Here is a 9,711-nt window from a genome sequence, read left to right as displayed (position 1 = left end):
CTTTAGGCCCCCTCGCGATCAGTTTCCCTGAGTGTTGATCCTGCACAAGACAACCAGATTTTGAGAATGCAACTCGGCAATCATTGTCAACCAATTGACCAACAGAAATAAGGTTACTAGTGAGACCGGGTGAAACATAAACATCAGTTAAAGATGTAGAAATATCACCAATAGCTGTGATGGGTAAATGGTTTCCATTAGCAACCTGAATTTTGAGATTTCCAGAATTTTGGGTGAGGTTTGTAAGAGCTTCAGCATTGTTGGTCATATGATTGGATGCCCCAGAATCAAAATACCAAGGAGAGGAGTTGGGAGAATGTTTACCTGAGAGCCCTAAAGCAGAGAATGCTGAAATTATCATCTGTTGAACAATTTCAGGGGTCAAAGCTTGAACAGGGGTAGGAGCATTATGCTGCACATTTGCTATATCCACAGAACTAGGAGCAATAGGAGAATGAACTGAGGTGGTAAATGCTGTTGCATTTTTCTTAGGTGGTCTTATAGGACATTCTTTAATGACATGACCATCTTTTTTGCAGTAATTGCAGGACTTTCTAGGACAATTTGAAGCATAATGTCCAAATCCTTTGCAGCAGAAACATTGAACAACACTTAGGTCCCGTCCTCTAGGCTTTCCTTGAACAACATAGGCAACAGGAAGTGAGGCAGATTTGTGCTGCTCCATGGTTGCTAGACTAAGGAGGCGGCGTTCTTCACGAAGCAGTTCATTGAGGCATGCATCCAAGGAAGGTACAGTAGCTCTATTCATGAGATTGGTTCGAATACCTTCAAAATCAGATCTCAATTTCATAAGAAATTGATCTCGTTTGGTGGTTTCATGAACAGTTTGTACGGAAGTAAGACCTTCAGTAGACACACTATCATAGACAATGTCAGTGTAATCAGCCCAAAGATTCATGAATTGAGAATAGAACTCAGAAATTGAAAGACTCTCCTGTTGAAAAATGGCGATGTCATGTTCAAGCTGGAACCTTCGAGCGGTGTTATTCTGGCTGTATATTTTCTTCAGGTAGGCCCACATCTTGGCTGCAGTGCTGAATGGTCTAAGATTGAGGACAATATTTGGATCAGCAGATCTGATGATCCACGCCAAGACTTGATTATCTTTGACTTCCCAATCGGCATATTCAGTTTTTTGTTTCTCTTTGTCAAGAGCAGAAGTGCTACCATCAACATGACCCCAAAGGCTCTTACCTTTGACAAAGATCTGGAACTCAAATGCCCAGGCTGAGTAGTTCTTGCCATTAAGGCGAACCAATAAAACTTCATACTTTTCAGTAGACATGAGGCTGAAGAAAAGAATGAAGGCTGAACAAGAAACAAAAGGAACTTGGGCTTGACCAGGATAAACTTGAGACAAAAGAGAGGAAAAAGAACTACGAATTTGGTGCAAAACTATTATAGGATCGCAACAAGACTGATACCATGTCAAGAACTTAGAATTGTATGTTTGAATTGTGTATCCTTCTGCTGGAGGATTCTCATATATATAGTATAATACAATCCCTAAAAATCTGCTAAATTGTTATAACTGCTATCCTATGCTAATTAAAGATATAATTACAGAATTGCATGATTACAGCTCTGCAATAATGCAGGATTTGCCAGCTTAAATGCTGCAGTAATTCTGCCAGCTAATTCCATTGACTGCATTAGAGTTTTTACTTGATAAAGTGGGGGCAAGTTTTGCATTAGTCTGGTGTGATTTGAGGAATCAGTATCCTTAGGACTCTGGGTTATTAAGATTAACAAATGAAGGAGCTTAGGTTCAAAAAAGAACTATGGATGAAGAAACTTTAGTAAAACATATTAAACAGGATTTAAATCTATGCTTACTGAACAGGATTTGCAACCATGATCATTCCGCATTGGTTCATTGGTGATGGTAGTTTCATTTTTGGATGTGGCAACAATAGATCTTGGTTATGTTCTGATTCACATTCTGTTTTGACTCAGTTTATCAATCTTTTAAAGTATGATTTTATTATTTTCCTTCACCCTTTCCCATGTCATTGTTCGCAAGTTTTTTTATGGCAGTTCCTGTGTGTAGTTTTCATGTGTTATTTCCTTAATGGATGGTTTACTATCCACATTCTGTCGGTTTGCCTCGCATCTCCTTGCAAATGGATTTTCTTTTATAATGCTTCCAAAGCTGCAAACTATCAATCTAGGTTGTGATGTAATGATAGACAAAGATAAGTTGCAATTTGTCTTCATAAAGCCTTCCAAACTTGCAAACTATCAATTTAGATTGTGATATAATGATAGACAGAGATATGGTTCATACCATAATGCTATCTTAGCATTCTCCAATCTCCGGGCTTTCTTTGTTAAATTATTCCATATTGACTGTTACCATAACCACATACTTTGTGGTGCTTTAGTTCTATGTATAAAGAACAAACAAATGCTTAGATTATAAGCATGTCAAAGATGGTGACTAAACTTTGGATTGATAACTTTAAGTACCGGACTGAACTTGCTCTAGCATTAGCTACAGAGGATGTGTCATTTGTCTATGGCTCATGACTGGGCAATCTACATTGAGGATCAGCATGATATGCCTGGTTGAAAGAATTCTCAGATTTGGCAGAGAATGAGGTCATAATAATAGATTAGGCCAATCTTCAAAAGCTTTTTTTTCACTTCGGTATAGAATTATTTATATATGTTCTTCATATTCTACTAGGAACTGGCTTAATCATGCCAAAAGCTTGTGCTCCCAAAAGGATGTCAAGAATTTTGGCTTGGACAATCTAGATGCTGGAACTGGAAGAGTTGTCACGAAGTGAACAACCTGTAATTGGTCCCCGGATTGATATTTGCTTTAGAATCAATTGTAGAAGGATTTTCAAACATGCACTGAATGTGTTGCTTTGTGTGGGGCAGAGTTATGTGAATACAGTTGACTTTGACTATGATACTCGGGCAGAGTTATTATTTTCTTTTCAATTTTCTCTTTCTTTTACTTATAATTTCAGTCCCCCCCTGTAAGATAAGAAGTTTGCTACTTACATCTAGACTTGAACTTTTACAGAGACTGTCTACATGAACCGCATAGTAAGTAGTATTTAACAGATATATTAGAAAGGAATAGCAAGAAAATTAGAATAGAGAACTGATTAGATGTGAAGAAATTAGTTAAGCATGTTCAACTTGCAAAGATTCACAATGTTTGATAGGTGCATTATGATCTTTGCATTTCTCTCTTTTTCATTCTCCAATGTCTTCAAGGTACATTGTTAATTCTTCTGAGAGTGTGTAGTGGACTGTTGGGTTATTTTTTTCTTGGGTTCTCATCATTCTGATTTCTTTTACGGTGACAATAAACTGAAGAGTGGGTGCTCTCATGTCCTGATTTTTGTTTTCTACAGCTCCTCATTCATCAATAGGCATTCTTTCAATGATCATTGAGATATTACTCTGCTTCCACATGTAGCTTCCCCTAGGCTGGCTTTAACATCCCAATGTCTGTTGGGATTGAAGTTTATAAGATTATCTTCATGGTTTTGTACTTTTGAAGTGTATAAGATTATTTGTCTTTTAGCTGTCTAAAACTGTATAAAGAATCCAATTTTTGTTTGGAGGTGACTTCCTTATTGGAAATACTATAGTGGCGGCTTGTGATGCAGAATGCAGTGAACTTGTCATATGTGGCTTGTGGCTCTTTTGTTGCTTGCTTTCTCGGTTAAATTCAGCTTTGCAATGATTTTGGTCTTGACTTCTCTTTCAGAATCCAATTTTGATTTGCAAAGAAGAGGTTCTATTTTCAGATAATGTCCACTCTGCTATTCATTTTGTTTGCAAATTTCTGTCACTTTGCATGCATTACTGTCCTCACTTGTGATTTCAAGCAGGCTCTTGAATTTCGCTCTTGGTGTGTGTGGCTAGAGATTAAAATTTTGAAGATGAAAACCTGTGTGTTTTGATATATCAATATATGTATTAAACAGAGGGAGTTTACATGAAGATGAGGAGTTGGATCAGCATCAAAGGAAACTTGCTGCACTTCTCTTTGAACTAGCATCTTGCTGCACTTCTTTTTGGGTGAACTCAATGATTCATTATCTTATATATTGTGGTCCTCACTATGTGCATAGTCTTCTTGGTGAGAATTATTATTATCTCGTTATGATTTTTGATATAGCTTTGGTAATATTCGTTCAGTTGATAAGGTTAACGATTGGTCATAATCTAAGATTGGCACTGGTTCGGTGGTGATAAAGGATGTGCTTCCAAGGACAATTTTTGTACTTGTTACTAGTTGCTTTAGAGTTTAGACAATCCTATCAAAATGCTTTACTTTTAAGTGTTACTATTTGCTTTCAGCCTTAATTTATGCTTCATCAGTTTAAAATCAATATCAATCAATATCAATATATATTAGAAAAGAAGAACTTCTATCAGGCTGATTTAGTGACGTGTCATTCTCAAGTTAATTCTTAGTGACGTGTCATTCTCATAAAAAAAAATTCCACGTGTCATTCTCAGGTTAATTCTGATAAAAAAAATACATTTTTAAATTTTAGATTTGATTAGGATTTAGGTTGTTTATTTCTTGATTTTATCTTAATTTATTTTTGATTTATTTTTAGAGTATTAATTAATTTTTATAGTATTTTTATTGAATTTTCGGATTTTTAATTAATTCAGGATTTTATGAGTTTTTATTGTGATTTGCTAGATTTTGATAGTTTTTATCTATATTTACTTAGTACTTTTTTAAATTTTAGATTTGATTAGGATTTAGGTTGTTTATTTCATGATTTTATCCTAATTTATCTTATTATTTTTTTTTAGAGTATTAATTAATTTTTATGGTATTTTTATTGAATTTTCGGATTATTAATTAATTCAGGATTTTATGAGTTATAAAAAACCAAAAAATTCAATAAAAAGACCATAAAAATTAATTAATAAAAACTATCAAAATCTACTAAATCACAATAAAAACTCATAAAATTCTGAATTAAATAAAAATCCGAAAATTCAAAAATATACCATAAAATTTAATTTAATTAATACTCTAAAAATAAAATTTTTCTTCACCTAAAATTTATTTCCATAACAAATCTTGAAACCGATTTTTTAAAGGTAATTTTAAATCTGAATTTTTTTTTCATAAAATTTTAAAATTTTAAAAGATTTGCCCTAATAATCTAAGATTTACCTAGATTAAATAAAAAACTAAAAATTCAATAAAAATACTATTAAAATTAATTAATAAAAACTAACAAATCACAATAAAAACTCATTAAATTCTTAATTAAAAAATTAAATCTGAGAAACTTTTCATAAAATATTAAAAAATTTAAAAAATTGTCTTGATTATCTAAGGAAGAGTTCAAAACCGAGTTCAGGGAGAGTTGAAGAGAGGGATTTGAGGGGAGGAGAAGAGCGGAGCAGTGCGGTGGAGAAAGGAGAAGATTTTGGAAAGAGAGGAGGAGGAAGGTGGAAAAAAGGAATGAGTATGAAGCTTTGCTTCATTTTTCTGTTGACAATTGCAGGTTTCTATTAAAGTGTCTAAAGTGGAATTGCTTTGATGTTTTCGGAGGATTGATTGCAAGTGAAGGGTTAGTGAAAATTAAGAGATATGATGAAATCGAGAACATGAAAAAGAAAACAAATTGACACCTTTAATAAAGTAGCTTGAGTATGGCTATGCCATATCTTTCTCATTCCTTATGCTTGCAATTGCAGATGCAGTCTGGACACAAAAATACTGAAATATGTTGAAGAAGCTTTATCCAAAAGGTGTCTGCGCAGTCTACAGTGGAAAGATGTGGTGATTTCTGCTACTAGGCATAGCCCACAAAATTTCTGGTATGTGAATTTAGTTTAATTAAATTCTATCAGTTCTATTTGATGACTAATTTCAACTGTATAGTAATTACACCAAAAGAACATTGTTGCTTTTATAATGTTGACACATTGTAATATTTTCCATGGCTTTTGTTTATATCAATGAGAGTTGGTGTTCAACATGGAATATATTTTTTGACACATGTCAGAAGCATGCAAAGCCTTCTTAATTATTTTTTCCCATTCCAATTAATCTCTTCCATATATTTTCTTCCCTTTTCAAATTTTCTGAGAAAATAGATTTTGCTGGAATTTTTTTTTCTTTCTAATTGGGTTTGTTGGGTTTTGATTTTTTTCCTACAAGAAAAAAAGAAAAGAAAAGAAAGGATGAAGAAGAGGGAGGCATATGGATTTTTTGATTCACGTTTAATTTGAGGAAAACATATTGAAAACTGAATTTGCTTTTGGTTTCTGTTTAGTCCAAACACTCTTGCTTTGCAGACTAGAAGAAATATTCTTAGTTTGTTTGGAGATGATTCCAATGCATTGAGAGTCCTAGGTGCAAAATTTTGAGCTGTTTTTGTTTCAGGAACTCTAGCAGTTGGATGTCCGGTAGATGTTGTAGAAACTCAAAGAAAAATAGTTGTTTGTTTTTGTAGATTTAGTGTCACTGAAGTTTATGTGTTTCTATTTATCTCTTTTCCCGCACAAACTTTAGAGACAAAGGTGGGGATACAAAAGTATGATAATTTGATGATAAAAATATGTTTGTCAGATTTTAAGAGATTCAGTTCTATTGATCTCCAAGGTTGGGGGTTGAGAAGACAATGTTCGAGTGGTGAGTTTCTAATACTTCTTCGATGTGGCACATTTGAGTTTTATTTTATAAGATTTTTTCCCCCTTTACATGATGATTACTTTAGTTCTGTTGGGTATTGTGGATTATAATGTTGGAAGTGTTGGTTTTGTTCTGATGAAATGATAAACCGTGCATTGATTTATTGTTAAACATTTTTTTTGTTTATTTTCAAGGTTCATGTTGCTAGGATTTTCTTTTTATTCGATTGTATTTATGAGTATTTTTTTTTTGGTAATTGCTTCGAACATGGGTCATTTTATTCCTTTATATGCTTTGATATGTTTTCATATTGTTTCGTCTCTTCTGTAAACTTTGAACTTTCTTCTTTCTTTGTTAATTAATAGGTGGTTCCACGAATTTGGACTGAGTCGTGGGTTAAACTCTGTTAAGGATGAGAGAATGTGTTGTGATGCCATCTCTTTTCTCTATTGTTGAAAGATGATGGACTTGAATTTGAAGAATTTTAAAAAGCTACAACCTACAAGTTCTTATTGGGCATGTTTTCAATTGGTACGTTCTTATTTCCCTATCAGAATTCAGGTTTGTTTGCAAAACCTTTAAGAAAGGGGGCCTTAATTATTTCATGTTGCAAAACCTTTAAGAAAGAACATTACCTTATGAGGTCTATCTGTCAGTAGCTTTTCTGAAAGGCTTAGGAACTCCAGCGCATAGATTCTTAGAAAATATCATGTATCTCTTTGTTAACTCGCACAATCACGTTCATGTAGAAACTTTTCTCTTTTTTTCACGATAGATTAAATCAGCTAATGTTTAGCCATCATTAAACCATCCCCTGATATATTTTGCAGAATTTGAGATTAGGTAAAACAATCTTTTTATTAGTTATTCTATTGTACAAATTTCAATCTATAGAACAATGATTCCAGTTTAATACTTTATGTCAAATTTGCTCATCATTTCATATTATTTTATTTTTAATAATCAACGTATTGACGTTTCAAATACAATGGACAAATTCTCTGGCAATGCGCGGGTAAAAAACACTAGTTATAAGCATATGCTTAAGCATAGTTGCACATTAATATAGAAGTACCTTGACTGTTGGATTTTCTTTGTTTCAGGACATTCTAGCAAACCTATAAAGTTAGGACATGGGACAATATCTTTAGTCACTCTGCGGCTGCGTCAGCCAGCTTCGACTACTGTTGGTGTTTCTTATGAGGTTATAACTTATATAAAGGTGGATTTAAGGAGTCAGATTCATGTAGACATTTGACATTTAATATGATGTACCCCATTTTGCTTTGCTAAGTCTTAAATACTACCCCATTGATATGTACCCCATATTTCAACACTTATTTGTTTTTGTTTAAATTTAAAAATTCTCTATTTAATAGATTTGTATGTATCAAAAATTTTTTTTATGTATTAATTCCTTATGAATTCATGTATTTATAGAATATCATTTATAAAAATGTCATCTAAACGCAAAATCCGCGAAAGGAAAAAAAATCAACTCAATAAATTTCCTTCGAATTTACTTGGGAAAATGAAATTGCATTCGAATTTACTTGGGAAAATGAGATTACCTGCGAATTTATCTTTAGGATTTGCTGCGAAAATATGTGTAACTGTTTGCTGCGATATTATCATCGCATTTATTAGCGAAATTACCTACGAATTTTTTGCTGTGACACTACCAACGATTTTTCTTGTGAATTTTCGCAACAATTTCGCAGGTAACTTCCTGTGATTTAAGAAATGCGTAGGAAACATTATCAACGAAGGCATTAGCTGGGTAGTTAGAAATCCCACAATTTTCGCAGGAAACTTGGAGAATTTTTGACCAAATTTCGCAAGAAATGAGCGAATTTCTAGTACTACATACTTCTTACTAATTTACATGAATTTGAAAAATGTTTCATTTAAATCCAAATGTAGCGGACTAAAAAAGAAGAAAAATAATTCGTCTAAGTACAATTTTCTCCATTCCTGTACCAGTTAATATTTTTTAGGAAGTTATACATGATTTTTACATTCTGCAATCAGCCCGTAAACAACATAACACGAGCAGTGATCCTCCGCCGGCATATGTGACAATTGCTTAACTTTGATCCACAATCTATACAACTCTGCATTTGAAGCATGATTAGATATCATCGAAGTAATATCAATTCAAACCACAAAAGAGACAATTGAGAGACTCACCATGTGACCACATCCAAAGGCTAAATCATTTCCATTTGTTAGACAAATAGTACATACCTACATCATTAGATAAAACACAATAAATGCAAATTCAAACAATAATTTCGTTTGTTTCAATCATAGATTTTTATACATACCATTTGGTTTGGCAGGTCATCTTCTGGCAATGTATTTTTGTCCTATTTATACAAAAAGAAAATTCAAAACAGACCATGCAAGTTCACACAGAAAAGCATTTTTTGTCACAGCTAAATGGTACCCAAAAAATATATTACTTATTGTTAACTTATAAACGTGATCTAAGACGAAGAGGATGGGCTGATTTTGAAGGCGGCCGAAGGCTATCAGATCGTGATCAAATTCGCCATCCTCCACCACCGTCACAGCCACGCCATCCACAGCCACGCCTTCCAGTTCCTTGTTCTCAGCCTCCTGACGTGCCACCAGGGCCGGCCCAAGGGTAAAGCAACTCAAGCAAGGGCTTTAGGCCTCCAAAAATTTATTTTTTTTATTAAGTAAAAAAAGGCCTCTAATTTTGTTTTACTAAGTAAAAAAGGCCCCCAAAATTAAAATTAATAAAATTTAATCTTAGATCAATCATGTCTTAAGGCCTCCAAAATTAAAAATTGCTTTAGGCCTCATTTGGTGTTGGGCCGGTCCTGCGTGCCACGACCACCACCACTGCCACAACCACATTTTTCTCCAATGGAGATGAGCCATCAAACCAAAACCAACTGGTATGTACAGACTTTATATATTATATATTTTATTAACAAATTGTTTATTGTAGATTAGTCTAATAAAGAATGTGTACCTTTAAAAGGGAGTAGTGGAGTTAAAATAAAAATGCATATATTGCT

At 33.5% G+C, this 9,711-nt stretch overlaps 1 long non-coding RNA gene across 1 annotated transcript; it reads left to right on the top strand.

The window, feature by feature from the left end:
* Window positions 1-5,864: 5,864 nt before the first annotated feature.
* LOC130745151 (uncharacterized) lies at window positions 5,865-8,094 on the top strand. Its single transcript, XR_009021568.1, has 3 exons — window positions 5,865-6,661; window positions 7,027-7,192; window positions 7,765-8,094. It is a non-coding gene; the product is annotated as an uncharacterized LOC130745151 (long non-coding RNA).
* Window positions 8,095-9,711: the final 1,617 nt, after the last annotated feature.

The sequence above is a fragment of the Lotus japonicus genome, chromosome 3, assembly GCF_012489685.1.
Source record: "Lotus japonicus ecotype B-129 chromosome 3, LjGifu_v1.2".
Taxonomy (NCBI): domain Eukaryota; kingdom Viridiplantae; phylum Streptophyta; class Magnoliopsida; order Fabales; family Fabaceae; genus Lotus; species Lotus japonicus.
This window is presented reverse-complemented; position numbering and strand designations above follow the sequence as displayed.